Source organism: Triticum aestivum, chromosome 7A (assembly GCF_018294505.1).
Source record: "Triticum aestivum cultivar Chinese Spring chromosome 7A, IWGSC CS RefSeq v2.1, whole genome shotgun sequence".
NCBI classification, from domain to species: Eukaryota; Viridiplantae; Streptophyta; class Magnoliopsida; order Poales; family Poaceae; genus Triticum; species Triticum aestivum.
In genome coordinates, this window is record NC_057812.1 from 83,413,810 (window position 1) to 83,431,918 (window position 18,109).

At 44.0% G+C, this 18,109-nt stretch overlaps 2 long non-coding RNA genes and 1 pseudogene across 2 annotated transcripts; all 3 read left to right on the forward strand.

Moving 5' to 3' along the window:
* The first annotated feature begins 5,826 nt into the window (after positions 1-5,826).
* On the forward strand, positions 5,827-10,683 carry LOC123151747 (zinc transporter 10-like; annotated as a pseudogene).
* Positions 10,684-10,859: 176 nt separating this feature from the next.
* LOC123150710 (uncharacterized) lies at positions 10,860-12,385 on the forward strand. Its single transcript, XR_006475311.1, has 3 exons — positions 10,860-11,197; positions 11,374-11,457; positions 11,712-12,385. It is a non-coding gene; the product is annotated as an uncharacterized lncRNA (long non-coding RNA).
* A 2,080-nt stretch (positions 12,386-14,465) lies between these two features.
* On the forward strand, positions 14,466-16,294 carry LOC123150711 (uncharacterized). Its single transcript, XR_006475312.1, has 2 exons — positions 14,466-15,679; positions 15,780-16,294. It is a non-coding gene; the product is annotated as an uncharacterized lncRNA (long non-coding RNA).
* The last annotated feature ends 1,815 nt before the right edge of the window (positions 16,295-18,109 follow it).

Consider the following 18,109-nt stretch of genomic DNA (forward strand, 5'->3'; position numbering starts at 1 on the left):
GCCCTTCGTGATCAATGCCCCTTCCCGTGGAGCTCCAGAAAAGGCCCCAAGATGGGATCTCTCGGGTACAGAAGGTTGCGGCGGTGGAATTAGGTTTTCGTGGTGCTCCTGGATGTTTGGGGGGTACGTGGATATATATAGGAGGAAGAAGTACGTCGGTGGAGCAACGGGGGGCCCACGAGGGTGGAGGGCGCGCCCCCTGCCTCGTGGCCTCCTCCGTTGTTTCTTGACGCCCACTGCAAGTCTCCTGGATCACGTTTGTTGAGAAAATCACATTCCCGAAGGTTTCATTGCATTTGGACTCCGTTTGATATTCCTTTTCTTCAAAACCCTAAAATAGGCAAAAAAACAACAATTTGTGTTGGGCCTCCGATTAGTAGGTTAGTCCCAAAAATGATATAAAAGTGTAAAATAAAGCCCATTAACATCCAAAATAGATAATATAATAGCATGGAGCAATCAAAAATTATAGATATGTTGGAGACGTATCATGCCCGCGCATACCTCATATGACCGTTGAAATGGGCCACGGCACCCGTATGGAATGCCGCCGAACGCTCTAGTTATTTTCTTCTTCTGGCCGGGGAAGTTATATGACCACTCAAATTGGCGGGTGCGCCCGTTTAGAATGCCGTCAAATGCTCCAGACTCTTTATGTTCCCTCCGAAAGTTTTAAATGACCGCTCAAACGAGTGATGTAGTCGTTTTAAAGGCTGCCTTTTGATATGTTTCTTTTGAAATGTTTCTTTTTCTTTGTTCTCTTTTGAGGTTAGTTCCAAAACAATACATAGACATATTTCCAAGCATTGAAACATTAATACAACATAAAATTCATCTTGCACATAATAAAGCCTTCATTAGAACAACTATTCCAAACTTACTTCTTCATAAAGAACTTAAGTCACTCTTTAATTAAAACAAAAATAAAAACTTATTTGTCTACTTTATTCGCGTGGGTTGCCTCCCACGAAGCACTTGCTTTTTGTCGGATAGCTCGCCCGTAGTGGTGATCAAGGTGGTGCAAACACACCGAGACCATAGCTTGTAGCATTCACAATGATGCCTTCTTCAGTGTAGGTCTTCCTTTTCTTTTTCCTGAGGAAATGTCTCACAAATGGATCTTTAGCCGGTAAGTCAAATCTCACATTCCCCTCAAACACATTTATCACAACTTTAGTAGTCCTTAGAAAGTTCTATCAAGAATTATAGGAGCAATAGGATCTTCAGGCATATCTACTATCACAAGATCAATCATGACATGGCAATCATTAATTTGAACTATAACTCCATGCTTAATGTCTAATGCCTTAGTAAAAGTATAATTATTCATATTGATACGTCCATTTTGCATCATGTTTTCTTACTGTTGTTTATAATGTCTTTATCCATAATAATGCTTTTTGGAGTAATTCTAATGCCTTTTCTCTCATAATTTGCAAGGAACACACCAAGAGGGAGAATTCCGGCAGCTGGAAATCTGGACCTGGAAAAGCTACGTCAGGCCACCTATTCTGCACAACTCCAAATGAGTTGAAACTTCACGGAGATTTTTATGGATTATTTAAGAAATACTGGAGCCAATAAACACCAGAGGGGGCCACCAGGTGGGCACAACCACCTGGACACGCCAGTCCCCCAGGCGCGCCCTCATGGGTTGTGGCCTCCTCGGCCCATCTCCGGTGCCCATCTTCTGGTATATAAGTTATTTTGACCTAGAAAAAAATAAGAAGAGGACTTTCAGGAGGAAAGCCGCCGCCTCGAGGCGGAACTTGGGCAGGAGCACTTTTGCCCTCCGGCTAAACGATTCCGCCGGGGGAACTTCCCTCCCGAAGGGGGAAATCATCTTCATCATCATCACCAACAACTCTTCCATCTTGGGGAGGGCAATCTCCATCAACATCTTCAACAGCAGCATCTCCTCTCAAACCCTAGTTCATCTCTTGTGTTCAATCTTGTTACCGGAACTATAGATTGGTGCTTGTGGGTGACTAGTAGTGTTGATTACGTCTCGTAGTTGATTACTATATGGTTTATTTGGTGGAAGATTATATGTTCAGATCCATTATGTTATTTAATACTCCTCTGAGCATGAACATGTTTATCATTTGTGAGTAGTTACTTTTGTTCTTGATGTCACGGGAGAAATCATGTTGCAAGTAATCATGTGAACTTGATATGTGTTCGATATTTTGCCAGTATGTATGTTGTTATTCCCTTAGTGGTCTCATATGAACCTCGACTACATGACACTTCACCATAATTGGGCCTAAGGGAATGCATTTTGGAGTAGCAATTAGATGGCGGGTTGCGAGAGTGATAGAAGGTTAAACCCCAGTTTATGCGCTATTTCGTAAGGGACCGATTGGATTCAAAAGTTTAATGCTATGGTTAGAATTTATTCTTAATACTTTTCTCGTAGTTGCGGATGCTTGCGGGAGGGTTAATCATAAGTAGGAGGTTTGTTCAAGTAAGAACAGCACCTAAACACCGGTCCACCCACATATCAAATTGTCAAAGTAGCGACCACAAATCAAACCAACATAATGAAAGTGACTAGATGAAATTCCCGTGTACCCTCAAGAATGCTTTGCTTATCATAAGAGACCATTTTGGCATGTCATTTGCCTCAAAAGGATTGGACTACCTTGCTGCACTTTTGTTACTATTATCGTTACTTGCTCGTTACAAATTATCTTGCTATCAAACTACTCCGCTACTTACAATTTCAACACTTGCAGACAATACCTTACCAGAAACTACTTGTCATTTTCTTCTGCTCCTCATTGGGTTCGACACTCTTACTTATCAAAAAGAGCTACAATTGATCCCCTATACTTGTGGGTCATCACATATTCAATATAATCTCAGTACTAGCATAAGGACCTAGACCGAGACTATCATAAATAGATTTTGGGATGGAGACACTAGCCCCTAGATCACAGAAAGCACTGAATTTATTCAATCCAATCTAAATCTCTATCGTTAGTTCAAAAGCATATTATTGCTTAGCTGGCAACTTAGTGTAAAGCTTCTACCTTTCATCATCAAGTTCACGTACCTTAGCTGCACTTGTTCAACAAAGACATTGTATACCTTGTTATTAGTTACCTCAGGTAGTGGATACTTCATTGATATCATCTTTACAAAATCAACGGCGGTATAATTGTACTCTAGCACATGGCTTGTGTCAAGCATTTTGATCTTCTCTTCGTTGCTTCTCACCATTCTAATATCTTCAACTGGGTTGGGTCCCGGTTTACCTACAAACTTGGCTAAGATTAATGTTTGACTCTCTACAAATTTAGCCACCTGTGCTTCCATATTATTGGATCTTCCTTCATGTATCTGCACATCATTTGTTAGTCCAACAACCTTACTGGTCAATTAACCAAGTAAGTTATCATAATTCTTCAACATACTCTTGAAGTTTCCATTCTGCTCAGTTTGACTAGCAATAAATTTTTTAAGAGTTACTTCAAGAGTATTTCTATTGCTGCTATTAGCTCCAATAAATTATTTGATGCTCCTCCATTACTAGGATAAGGTAGTCTAGGAGCATAACCATTATTTTTCCAATTGGGTTTATAGCTATTATGAGCAATAAAATTCACATCACTAGTTTCTTCAGTAGTGATGGAATTTATGTTTACCTCTTCTTTACCTTTCATCACGGAGATAGGTTCATCAAGTTTAGCTGTCAACTCCGTGCTACTTTCTTCAATGGCATTCACCCTCTTGGTGGCGACTCTTTCAACATGCCATTGGGCGTGGTTCTCTTGCATATCATCAAGAAATGTCTTGACATCTTCTATGGGCTTTCCCATGATTGTTTCTCCTGCAGGTGTATCAAGCATAGTTTCTGACATGTGATTTAAACCATTATAAAACATTTGAATGATTAGCCACTCCTACATTCCATGATTGGGACAGTTCCTTATAGCTTCTTTCATTCTATCCCATGCAAGCGCTAGTAGCTCACATTCTTCCTACTCAAAACCTGTAATCTGAGAATGTAATTGCATAATTTTTGCAGGTGGACAAAACTTATATAAAAAATTGTTGCAATAATCAGCTCAAAAAGTGATACTGCCTCTAGGAAGAGCTAGAAGCCATTCATTTGCTTTCCCTCTCAAAGAGAAAGGAAATAGAAGCAACTTTAAAGCATCGGGATCATAATCTCTAATGTGTGTCATGTTGCACAATTCAGTAAAATTATGCAAGTGCATACTGACATCTTTAGAAGCAGGTCCTCCAAATTGGTCATGTTGGACCATGGAAACTAAGTTCGATTTCAACTCATACTCGGTGGCTGCAAACTCAGGTTGTGCTACAGGTTCACGCATGAAGTTGTTGCTGGGAGTAGCGAAACTCCCAAGATTACGAGTCATGGTAATTTTTTTTGTTTTAACTAAAAGTAAAAAGTACAAACAAAAACAAAAACTGAAACTTAACTTTAACAAGAACTCTAAACACAAAGACTAGGAATACTAAATCCCCCCCCCCCCCCGACAACGGCGCCAAAAGGGCTTGATACCTGCTTTTATTGATCCGGTAACGAAACAGGAAAATGTATCCTGCACCTATTTTCCGAGAGGTGACCCTGGGTTATCGAAACCACGAGAGGAAGATTTCTTTGAAGCAATTGTCTTTAGCATCATCTTCACTGATTCCAGCAAGCCAAAATGCTGCTTCCAGCCAAAAACATATGCAGCAAAAATCCATGGTGGCGGCCTCCGCCGCCCGGCACTATCTCCCCCCTGTTGCAGCCAATCGGAAACCGATTCCCGCAAAAAAAGAAAATCAAAAGTGGCTCCAGCAAAAAATAAAAAAATACAACAACTTACCGCAGCCAACGCCGTCGTCGCCCACCACCATCCTCACCGGTTGAAGCAAATCCACCCCCCGGGTATAGCAATTCCCCGCCGGTTCCAGCAAAGGGGAAAAAAGGATGACGTTTCTCGTCATCAAAAGGGGTAAATGGTGGTAGGGCAACCGCTGCCATCAAAGGATAGAAAGAAATTAAACCAGGGAAGGGGGTGGCCATGGCCGGCCGACACCGCGTCGCCGATGGCAGAGGAAAGAAATTAAACTAGAGATGCTTGTTCGTGACGCCCGTGCGCGACCGGCGCAGTTTTCAGCCGGCCCGCCGGTGCGAAACGTTTCCCTAAATCGAACACACTCGGCCGCTCGACCGATCTCAACGGACAAAAAAGAAACACGTCCTAATGGTAGTTTGCTTTTTTTTTAGTACAACGGTACTTCGCTAGAAATCACCAAATTCTGACGTTCCGCAGTTAGCTTTTCCGTTGATAATTGGTTGTTTGGGGATTCGTGGACAATGCAGGCAGAGCCAAGGCGGATCGCATGCAGTTGGCAGTCCGAGCACAGGTCATGCCGCCCACAGGCGAGAACGAGCGTCCGGCTTCACGCACGGGAGGGCGTCGCTCCTCGCCATAGTGTCGACATCGTGGACTCGTCGCACCTCCGCGTCCCGCCGGGACAAAAAGCAGCCGAGTCACACCACACCACGCGAGCCACTGATGCCCGGGCCCCATCGCACGTACGGCCCACTCGGCCCTCCGCCGCGCACGCCAAACCGGGCCCACCCGCGGCGCTGGTCCCGACCGACGGCGGCGGCTTGGGGATGACAACATCCTCCCCGCGCGCCGATGTGTTTGTTGCTCTTGCTCCACGTCGCATGCAGGCGCGGCCGCGTGCGCGTATAAATTTCGTGAAAGTCCACTCCGTTCCTCGAACTGGATCGAGTAATCCGTCGACTGTTCTGGACACCAGCACAGCAGTTTCGGATCGGCGGCATTGTCACTCATGGCGTTCTTCGAGGTGAGCGCCTTCTCTTGCCGCGTTGTTCTACTGAACCGTGAGGCAAAATTCGTCAGTTTTTGGTGATAATCATTCGAATCCTCCATTGGTTGGTGTGGTGGCAGGAGATGGAGTCGCGCTACGTCCCCTACCTCCGCACCCACCTGCACCAGTTCGCAGGTACTACTACATCCATGCATGTGCTGTTTATGTCCATTTCCTCTCATCGCTAAACACATCATGGGAGCTCGTGATTCTGACGCGCCGGCAGCGGGACGTTCGTGCTCGCCAAGGCGTTCGCGGCGGGGGTCATCCTCGCCACCGGGTTCGTGCACATGCTGCACGACGCTGAGGAGAAGTTGTCCGACCCGTGCCTCCCGGCCATGCCCTGGCGCCGGTTCCCCTTCCCGGGCTTCATCGCCATGCTCGCCGCGCTGGGGACGCTCGTCATGGAGTTCGTCGGCACCCGCTTCTACGAGCGCAGGCACGGCGAGGAGGCTGCCGCGGCGGCCACAGCTGGGCATGACGACACGACGGCTCTGCTCGAGGACGGCGCGCTCGCAGGTGTCGCTGCCACCGGGATGAGCGGCGGCGACGACAAGCATGACGCGATGCACATCGTTGGGATGCGCGCCCACGCGGCTGCGCACCAGCATAGCCATGCGCATGGCCATGACGCGTGCGATGGAGGAGCCGTGTACGACGCCCACGCCCACGGGAGCGAGGAGAGGCCGTCCCAAGCTCGTCATGTGGTTGTCTCGCAGGTACGGACAGTTTAATATTACATTTCAAACTTTTTTCAACAAACTGAACGGAATCCATGCAAATGGGCCGATATTCATCAAAGTTCGGATAAAAAATTAACATAAATCATCCATACATAGCATGCAAATTAAGTCTAATACAACAATATCTCAAATTCGACTAGATTACGGATGTCCAACGAGTTTTTTAGCAACGGATCATGTCTTTCCAAACATACTTCCCCTTCAGTTTCATTCAACAGTGTGTGCATGTAAATGGCCGTCCCTATGTCCTATGGTACACCACGGCAGCGCGTGCGGGCTATATATAATGTGTAGACCAACATTGAGAGAATGAATCAATCAACAAGTTGAGTAAGAGGAAGCAAAACTTACGATCTCGTCCACCATGGAGGTCGTCGAGGGGGGGGGGAGTGTACTTGGGTACAAACGGCTCCAAGGTGGGCAGCTCCATCGTAAAGGTGAGCGGGCGTGTCGGTAATGATTGCAGACGTCTAGCAATGCCTCTGTGACGGCCGGAGACGTACAACAACTGCATCGAAGGTGGCAGGTGCGGATGTAAAGCAAGGGGGAGAAGGAGTGGAGTGGAAAGAAATGGGACTGGGAGGGAGGATTGGGTGGGCCGAGGATTTCGGAGTCCTGCGTGTCTGCTGTCCGGACTCCCTCAAACTTTCCCCCACTTTGTCTCCAATTTGCGAGAGAAAAGGCGTACCGACCGCGCTGCGGACCGATACATGCCCGTGTTAGATGACTTTCACGGTCTGAATAGCGCGGTCCGGACGAATCACTACTAGGAAAAGGGCTATATATGGAATTGACACTAATGGCGCACCAGACATGTGGTGCGCCATTACTATATACTAATGGCGCACCATGTGTTGGTACGCCATTAGTGTGCAAATACTAATGGCGCACCACATCCACGGTGCGCTATTAGTAAATTTTTTTTTTTCAAAACTACTAATGGCGCACCGTGGGTGTGGTGCGCTATTACTAGTTGAACTACTAATGGCGCACCACTCCCACGGTGCGCCATTATTAAAAATAATTTTTTTTTTCAAAATTACTAGTGGCGCATCGTGGGAGTGGTGTGCCATTACTAGTTGAACTACTAATGGCGCACCATGCCACGGGGCGTCATTAGTAACTTGGCCACCACTTCCACCGAATGCACCACCCCCTGGACCGCCTTTTCAGTTTAAAAAAATAAAAAATTGATAGAAATATCAAAAAAAAAATAAAAGAAAATAAGTTTCCCATGTGATATGTGGTCTAGTTGTTAGCAAAATTTACAAACATGAATTTTCAACTTTTTTGCAAAATCTCTTAAGAATTTGTAAAAATGGGCATAATTTTTGCATACGAACTCGGATGAAAAAGTTTTTTATATGAAAAATCATCTACTCGAAAAGTTACATCCGAATTTAACGGGGAAACCCCGTTAAACATTTTCAAAATCCTCAAAAACCTAACAGAAAAAAGTTACGGGGCTTTTAAGATCTGGAAAGGCAAAAAAATTCAAAAAAAATTCAAACTTACTAATGGCGCACCTGCCTATGATGCGCCATTAGTATCTTCCCGCCTTTAAAATTCAAAATAAGTCAAAAAATAAAATAAAAGTTACTAATGGCGCACCCCATGATGCGTCATTAGTATCTTCCCGCCTTTAAAATTCAAAATAAGTTAAAAAAATAAAATAAAAGTTACTAATGGCGCACCTGCCCATGGTGCGCCATTAGCATCTTCTCGCCTTCAAAATTCAAAATAAATCAAAAAAAATAAAAAAAGTTAGTAATGACGCACCTGCCCACGGTGCGCCATTACTATGTCGTATATATGGCTGGGCGCACCTCCTCCACTCCACCTCTCCTCCACTCCATCTCCTCCTCTCCTTTCCTCCACTCCATCTCCTCCTCTCCTCCACTCCATCTTCCCTTCTCTCCTCCACCATACTACCCTCCTCCTCTCCGGCGACCTCCTCCTCCTCCTCTCCGGCGACCTCCTCCTCCTCTCCGGCGACCTCCTCCTCCTCTCCGGCGACCTCATCCTCTCCGGGAACCTCCTCCTCCCTCCTCTCCTCCCCTCCCCTCCCCTCACAGTTTCTCCTCCCTCCTCTCCGGTGAGCTCCTCCTCCCTCCTCTCCTCCCATTCCCTCATGGTTTCTCCTTCCTCCTCTCCGATGCTTCGGTGAACTCCTCTCCGGCGACCTCCTCCTCCTCTCCGGCGATGTAGGCGAGCGCCTCTCCGGTGACCTCCTCCTCCTCCTCTCCGGCGAACTCCTCTCCGGCAAAAGAACACGGCAAAAGAACGTACAAGATCCAAAAACAGGAACAAAATTTGAAATAATATCGTGCCAAAAAACGAGCAAAAAAAAACTAGCAAAAAATGGGCAAAAAAATCACGATCCAGATCCAAATTCAAAATTCAAAAATAGCAATGGCGCACGGTGGGGGTTAGACGGTGCGCCACTACTATTTTCCCACCTTTAAAATTCAAAAATACTAATGGCGCACCAGTGGCCTATACTAATGGCGCACCGTGGCCTATACTAATGGCACACCAGTGGTGCGCCATTAGTATAACAGATACTAATGGCGCACCAGTGGTGCGCCATTAGTAAAAATTACTAGTGGCGTGCTAGTAATGGCACAACAGTGATGCGCCATTAGTAGGCAAAACTGGTGCGCCATTAGTAGGCCTTTTTCTAGTAGTGAATGCTGGCGGTTTGCGGGTCCACCTTGGAGATGTCCTAAGGCGGCAAAGTTTCACTTAAACACATGTCACATCGTGTATACAAATCAAACTTTCAGAATCTAATAACATTGTAAGTCAATCTCCCAATGAAATCCAGTTACCCCAAAGATCATAACAACTTGAAATTCACAAAATCGTTGTATTCTTGCTACCTTCCCTATGCGGGTTATATAGCAATGTAAACACATACTCCCTCCGTTTTTAAATATAAGTCTTTTTATACATATCAAATGGACTACAAGGTACGGATGTATATAGACATATTTTAGAGTGTAGATTCACTCATTTTGCTCTGTATGTAGTCACTTGTTGGAATCTCTAGAAAGACTTATATTTGGGAACGGAGGGAGTATATAGTAGTATAGTACACATGTTTAGTCTCTTATGTTCGAATTCTGGCCGGTGCAATTTCCATTGCTTTAACTTAAATGTGCTATCTTGAATTCTTGATAGATGTTTTTCAGTTTGAAAATCCGCAAAGTATATGCTAAATAGTGATTTTCTGTATTGTTTGCAAGATTCTGGAAATGGGGATTGTATCGCATTCGGTGATCATCGGGCTCTCTTTGGGCGTTTCGCAGAGCCCATGTACCATCAAACCTCTTGTTGCTGCTCTCTCCTTCCACCAGTTCTTCGAGGGTTTTGCCTTGGGTGGCTGCATTTCTGAGGTAATTGTCCGCTTCATTTCCACTTTATGGTTAGTAGTTCCTCACTTGAAGGTGGCACTCATGAGCCCTTCATGCCAATTGCATCAACTCATTACATTTTGCATGGACAAATGCAGGCTCAGTTCAAGAATTTCTCTGCACTCCTGATGGCTTTCTTCTTTGCTATCACAACACCTGTTGGGATTGCCTTGGGGGCGGGGGTCGCGTCGTTCTACAGCGCCAGCAGCCCCAGGGCATTCGTGGTGGAGGGCATCCTTGATTCAATGTCGTTCGGAATACCGATCTATATAGCATTAGTGGATCTCGTTGCTGCTGATTTCCTTAGCCGGAGGATGAGCTGCAATCCGAGGCTACAAGTGTGCTCATATGTTGCCTTGCTTGTTGGGGCTGTTGCCATGTCAGCACTTGCTATCTGGGCTTAGTGAGTATTCTTGAAGAAAGGTGCCTTGGGACAAGTTGCTTGGCGTTCAATGCGCTCGGAGTTTTCCCTAGCTGCCAGTAATTGAGGCCTTTTATTTCTCTATCCATTCTTCTCATGGTGGTGGGCCGTGTAAGTTCTCATTGTGGTGGCAGAGAATTGAGGCTAGTTTATTATAAGGAGTTTTTTAGTCTCCCTAGTCTTTGCAGATGTACATTTCATCCTCAATTGAGAAACAGTATAACGAGGCTAGCTACGAGCCTCCACAAGATGTCACCGTTTCAGCCGTCCGATCAAACATACGATCCCAGATCAAATGGCGTCATTCCTCGCTCGCACGCGTCGCGCGCCGTCTCGCGGGCCGCTGCTCCACGGAACGAGCTGGTTTTCCTCTCCGCACTCGGGCCATCGAAGGCCCACGTCGTTCCACTAACACCTAGGGGTCGTAGGCGTTCTAGGGTTATCCTCCCCGTCCGAACCGTTTTTGTGTTCCTTCCGCGCCGCCGTTTTTTGCTTCTCGATTCACCGGCGTTCCTTCTTCCTCAACACGCCATGTTCCGCCGTCGGCGAGCTTCTGTTGCACAACTGCCTCCGCGCCGGTGCCGTCCACCTGCCCTGAAATTTTCGTCCGCAACCCCTTCTTTACGGTTTTTTAGTTTTGCGTCCTGCAGGGTTGGTCAGTCTATTCCTCTTCCGTTTCTTCCCCTGCGGCGGCGGACTCGGCGGCGCCATAGTACAGGATGAATCGGTCGTCTGCGTCCTGTAACTCGCTGGTAGTGATGATGTGTTTGTTTGTTGTTTTTTCATCTTTCCTTCGTCCTCCTATCTTGCATCCATGAACCTTTTAGTGTCCATGGGTATTGATCCCTTTGCCCACTATATCTGCTCCTCTTTTGTCATGCTCTGTGCGCGTATTACAAGGTAGATTATTTACTGTTACTTGTTTCAGGAGTCGCCTTCAAAATTTCTCTCTTGGGGCTGGAGCTGGACACAGGGTGTGGGAGCATCATTTGCGAGAATGCCTTCTAGATAGGTACCCTTCTTCTTCCTTCCACTTTATAATTCTTCCACCTTTTTAAGTGGTTGTACATAGTATGTTATCTCTTCAGTTTTTATCCCTGCCGGGATTCCCTTATACTTCTTGCAACTTGTGCTCTGCTTTTAGTGTTTGAAATTCATGTGTGCCACAGGTTATACTTCATTAGCATAAAATGTGTAAACATTCTTGAGTGCATCGTCAGGGAGCTAATGATTGTCTGTGACCGATAAAATGTTTTTTTCTAGCAGGTTTCAATACAGGCTGATCTATCTGCAACGCTGCCGCAGCAGAGTAACACTAAATTTTGTTTGGGGTGTATGTCATCGTATACTGTAAGTTATTTTGTGTGATTCTTTTGTGCTTGGATTAGCAGGTAATATCATGAGGTTTCTGGATCTCAGCGGCAGAATAATATTTCTAGAAAATATGAATTACATATCGCTTGTTACCTTGCCCAATTTTTCTGCATGACTGGATTAAGAGAACAATTTTACCACCAGCTATCAACCCAGCACAAGGTTTCTAGAACTCACGAACAATATAGTCCAAATGTTCCATGGCAACAAAAAGCAAGCAACTACCAAGTCAAAGCTTCCTGTAACCGGAAAAAAAAGCCCCCTGTCGCTCCCAAGGCGAATGATGCCACATCTAATAGTGTCGTGCCTAATGCTGCCAATAGTCTACCAGGGTGTACTCGAAGCCACTGAAGCTCATGGATTAGCATTGTCCCGCTCTAGATGATGTTCTGATTTGTACTCCCTCCGTTTCAAATTACTCGTCGTGGTTTTAGCTAAAACCACGACGAGTAATTTGGAACGGAGGGAGTAATAAACTAGATTGTGTCTTTCTTTTTGAGAGGGAATTAGATTGTGCTTTTGTTGGAACAAACACAACATTATTCAGGATGTTCTTTTGGTTTCAATGTACTGTGTTATTGTGAATGTATACTAATATGTTATAGAGTTTGGAACAAGATCAGTTAGTACTATATAATAATTAGCTATAATATTTTGGTTGTTGATTCCAAGTTAATGTGGTCGATCCCTCTGCATTTAGATAACTGTCAGATTTTACTTAGTTATTGCTCTCATTGCTTACTGAAAGTATATATGAGCCATACACGTTTTTTTCATTGCACTTAGAAAAAAAAGTACTGATGCACTAACATACATAAGATTACATGTTGTATGGCCAAGAGCAACAAAAACACACCGATGCATCTGGCTTTTATTTGCTACCATCTTCACCAATCTTCTACCTACATCTCGCACTTTCGAATTATTCTCTTGAAGCATTTGCTTCAGCGCATCTCATTTTCGCATTTTGTCGGCATCTTCTACAACCACATCAGCTTGGCTCCCTAAAGATGGCCTCAGCTTGGCATTCTCCCCCTTCAAGTGCCATCACTCTAGCAGAAGTCTTAAGAGTAATTAATTAAAGAGAGATGATTCTTGATCATGTTACCTCCAAAAAGAACAACCACTGGCCTGAATACATGCTCTCAGGGCATGGGGGAACATAATCCAAGATTTTGAGGCTTTCAAGCCCAAAGATTCCACAAACTGACAGAATCCTAATAAAAAAACTAAAATGGAAATGCCTGGTATGCCATGTAGCAGATATAGCTCCTGCTAGAGTCGTCCTCCGGCATAACACCGATGGTGCCCACACCAAAACCAGTCTCTGTAAGCCACCAAAGACCACACTAAACTGTTGGTTCCATAACTAAAAGTAAAAAAAAATACCACATAGGCACGCAGGGTTCCACTTCTAACATTGTAAGTTTGAATCATTCAAATCTTCTAAAAGTTTTGAAATGTCTAAATTTCCTTCAATATTTATGTTGTTATTTTATTAATTGGACCGGGTGCGGCAACGCGGCGCCTTCATGTTCTAGTTTTAGATAAGAGGACATGTCCGTCCCCAAGTATAATCTTGCATATACATTAATGAGGATCTCCCGAAAGCTGCTTCAATTGCTTGAATCCAATGGCAGGTTCTGTTTGAAATGAGGATGGTTATGAACTCACACGCCAGTCTTTTGCCCGCACCTTGTAGCGCTCTTTTGGTTGTATATGTGGAATGACGTTTCTGCTCCGGTGCTCCCCCCTGGGCTGAACGCGGGGTGGAAAAACACATCGACGGCCAGGATGAACCAAAAACGGTTCATAACGAGGGGCATGATCGTCTTTGTTGCCCCCGCGTATAGCCGTCGAGGAGCCCTGGGAGGCCCGTACGGGCCCGGTTAGATCGTATGCCCGGCCGTATACGTATGCCCGTACATACGGCGACCTTTCGTGCACGCGTGAAGTCGCCCGCGCGTGGGGCAGCACGTGTCACGGGTAGTTGCCAAATCTGTCCCATCATATAAATGTGGACGGCAACCACCTCCGGCCGCATCGCCCACCATTTCCCCCCGCCGCATCGTCTCCCTCTCTCCACTCCCCACTCCCCACTCCCTCTCCTCTCCAACCTCCTCATCCCCCTCACCGCATCCTCTCCATCGCCATGGCGAACGCAGGAGGCGAGCGCCCCGCTTGGGGCGCAGATCTGGTGGAGCAGGCGCGGCAGGTCGTTGCGGGCACCTTTGTGAGGGGATGTGCCGGCGTCCAGCGCGGTGCTCCCCCGCTGCAGATCTGGAGAAGGCGGGGGCAGGCTGCAGCGGTGCAGTCTAGCCAGATGCGCCCGCTCTGGCAATCTCCGGCGAGGCGCAGAAGGTGGAGGCGGGCTCTGGCGAGGCACAGAAGGTGGAGGCGGGCTTTGGCGAGGCGCGCGAGGTGGAGAAGGTGGAGGCCGGCTCTGGCGAGGAGCAGGCGGAGCAGAAGGTATCTGCTTATCACTTTAATGTGGTAGTTTTTAGATTGTAGGGTTTGTGGCCAGAAGGTTTTTTGGTTAGATTTGTTGGATGTAGGGTATTCTCTGCATTAGGGTTTTTTTGTATTTGATTCGTGCAAGAATGGTAGACCTCATATGATTATTAGATTAGGTTAGAAGTAGCCGGATTGAGGGATGGGGTTTTTTCAAATGCTTATTAGATTAGTAGTGGAATTTTTGCAATTCTTTAGGTGTTTGGCTTGAGGATTAGACGATGGATTGGGTTGGTGCCTGCTTTAGTTCTTTGGCTTGATGATTAATTAAATGGATGCTTAGTTCTAGGTATTATGCCTGTCATAGTTGCAATTCTTAGATGCTTGATTGATGCATGTTGTCGTAGTTGCAGTTCTTTGATGCTTGATTGATGCCTGTCAGGCAGAGGCTATGAGATGGGTTGTGCATGGCCTTGTGTTTTTGGAAATTGTCTACCTAAGGTGATTAGATGGTGCATTAGTTTGGTTGTAAATATAGTGAAGGATGTGCTCATGTAATGGGTGTTGTCATGTTAATCAAAAAGAGCTTCTCAAGGGCTGGATTTGTTTGTGTTGGATTGGGGCTTCTGAAGGAGAGGGGAAGGGGCAGTCTATGTTTATTTAGTTTGGGTTAGTAGTGGAATTTTGCCGCTGCTTCATAGATTTTAATTAGTATGAGGTTGAATACATTATTTAAGGGGGAATTTAAGGTCAGATAGACGTCATATGATTATTAGATCTGTAGTTCAATGCTGCAGACATATGTGATTATTTGATTTGATTTGTGGTTCAATGATACTGGATGGAAACATATTTGATTTGGAATGCATTAATTTTGATGTGCCAATGAATTGATTTAGATGATACAAGATTCATCTATAGTATAATTTGTTGTTGTTTAGGTAAGTAATGAAATTTTAGATGTTTGTTGGAGACGTATGCATTTATAGTTGAAGTTGTACCTAATTAACTACTGCATTATGTTAATATGTGTAGGAGCTTTGCTGCATTATCCCAAAAACAGTAATTTGTGCATATTAAAATTTGTAGTTGGCTTCTGTAATTAGTAGCAATGTCAAGAATCCAGCTTGGATTTTATTAGCATTTATGAAGGAAAGCATTTGTCTGTTGATTGATTGCTTAGATTCTGCATTTATAAGGAAAGCATTTGGTCAGTTGCAACATAGCAATGTGGTTCACATTCACAATTTTGTTTATAATGACATTCTTTGAACTACAATTCAATTCATTGTAAATGATGTGCTTGTTTGACAATATAGCAGGAGGAGGAGGATCTTGTGGGCAACAAGAGGAAGTGGGACAAGACTGGATTCTACCCATATGACTCTGATGAAGATGAGCCGTATGAGGTAAGGCCTAGTTGAAATGTTATTTGTGCATTGAGTTAGTATTACATGTTTATAGTATTTGAATGCATAATGTATTAATGTCAGTCATTAATGTGTGCAGTATGAATCTGGAGATGATGTGGACGAGGGGAACGTCGAGTCCTTTGAAGAGAAGGAGGTGCAGAAGATCAGGGCCCAAGGATCTGCCATGTACTATAACTGGAGGAAGGACAAGTACAGGTGCCCGTACTGTAGCAAGCCCAAGCCCAGGTCTGGGTTGCTGGAGCATCTGATGAAGCATTGTCGGGCTACATCCATCAGCAGTGATGACTACAAGATCGGGGCTCAGCATTCTGCCCTCCACAAGGTCCTGAGAAACCCTAACCTCTAGTCGTACATCATGCTGATCATCAGAAGCTGGAAGCCGTACTCATCATCACTATATTTGATGATGTTTTACTTTTGGAAAGCTGCATCTGGGTCTGAACTGGTTGGAAACTACCTCTATTAACGTAATGTATTGTGTGTGTGAACTGGATCTGTGGTGAACTGCCTGGTACATGTGGTGGTAACTTAGAATGCTATCTATATGTGTGGCCTTAACTTTATTGGTGGTGAATGCTTCCTTCATGTTTAGTTGTTGTTTCGATGGTGCAATGATCACAAATGGCACTTCAGTGTTGCTTCAGACATGATGCAACACCTGTCTATGCTGTGGGCAAGTGTAACATGCTGTGCCCATGTGCCAATTATACCAAATATTGAATCTGGCAATGTTCCAAATTGGCTGTCATGAATTATAGTACATGGGGTTTCGTAAAGTTACTGATAATTGTTCATCCTCACACATTCCATCAATGCATAATTTGAATAAGCAAAAAGATCAAATGTTCCATCATTTGAACCAATGCTGCAATAACAGAGCAAATATTAGTTATATGTGCAAAAAATACTAGTTAAAAATAATGTGTGCAAAAAAAAGTAATTTGAAATAAGATCTACTTTATTTTTTAATAAAGTTATATTACCCTACTTATTAGAAATTTGAAAGTGTCACTTATTTATAAGAAAAGAAAATATAAATATTCAAAAAGATGTGTTTGATAAAAATACTTTTTGAATTTTTGGTATGTTATTATTTGAGAGGTCATGTAATTTTTATGTTATTTTTTGAGTGCTCAGGTAATTTTTATGTAAACTGAAGGAAAAGGAAAAAATAAACAAAAGGAAAAGCATGGGCCAGCCTAGCCATCTTGGAAACCTAACTTTATAAATAGAAAAATTCAAAAAAATATGAGGGCATTAAAAAATAAAAAAATATAAGAGGGCACTAAAAAATAAACAAATATAAGAGGGCATTATAAATTAAAAAAAATTAAAAAATAGAAATAAAAAATAAGAGGGCATTATAGACCGATGTATTTTACAATGCCCCCCTGAGGTATAGACCGATGTTTTGACCAGTCAGTCTAGATGTCATTATAAATTAAAAAAAACAAAAAAAAATAAAAAACCTTGGAAACCTAGCTTTGTTTGTGCAAGAGATCATGTATGCAAAAGTTTAGGTGATTTGGAGGTGGTCGAAAAAATGACCGCATTCCGGAGGGGCCATTAATTTGGTCACTTAAGCCAGTTTTTGAACAAATGTGCTTTTTCCCACCACCTCCAAATCACCCAAATTTTCTTGCACATGATGACCCACATGTACCAAACATGCATATGAAACAAAATTTGGAAAAAGAATATTTTACAATGCCCCCCTGAGGTATAGACCGATGTTTTGACCAGTCAGTCTAGAGGGCATTATAAAATAATAAAAAATTCAAAAAATCTAAAACCTTGGAAACCACCTTCGTTTGTGCAATAGATCATGTGTGCCAAAGTTGAGGTCATTTGGAGGTGGTCGAAAAAATGACCGCATTCCGGAGAGGCCATTTGGTCACTTAAGCCAGTTTTTGAACAAATGTGATTTTCCCACCACCTCCAAATCACACAAAATTTCTTGAACATGGTGACCCACATGTGCCAATCATGCCTATGAAAGAAAATTTGGAAAAAGAATATTTTACAATTTCCCCTGAGGTATAGACCGGTGTTTTGACCAGTCAGTGTAGAGGGCATTATAAATTAATAAAAAATTCAAAAAATATAAAACATTGGAAACCCACCTTTGTTTGTGCAATAGATCATGTGTGCCAAAGTTGAGGTCATTTGGACGTGGTCGAAAAAATGACCGCATTCCGGAGGGGCCATTTGATCTAACTTAAGCTAGTGTTTGAACAAATGTGAATTTTCCCACCACCTCCAAATCACCCAAACTTTCTTGAACAAGGTGACCCACATGTGCCAATCATGCCTATGAAAGAAAATTTGGAAAAAGAATATTTTACAATGCCCCCTGAGGTATAGACCAGTGTTTTGACCAATCAGTGTAGAGGGCATTATAAATTA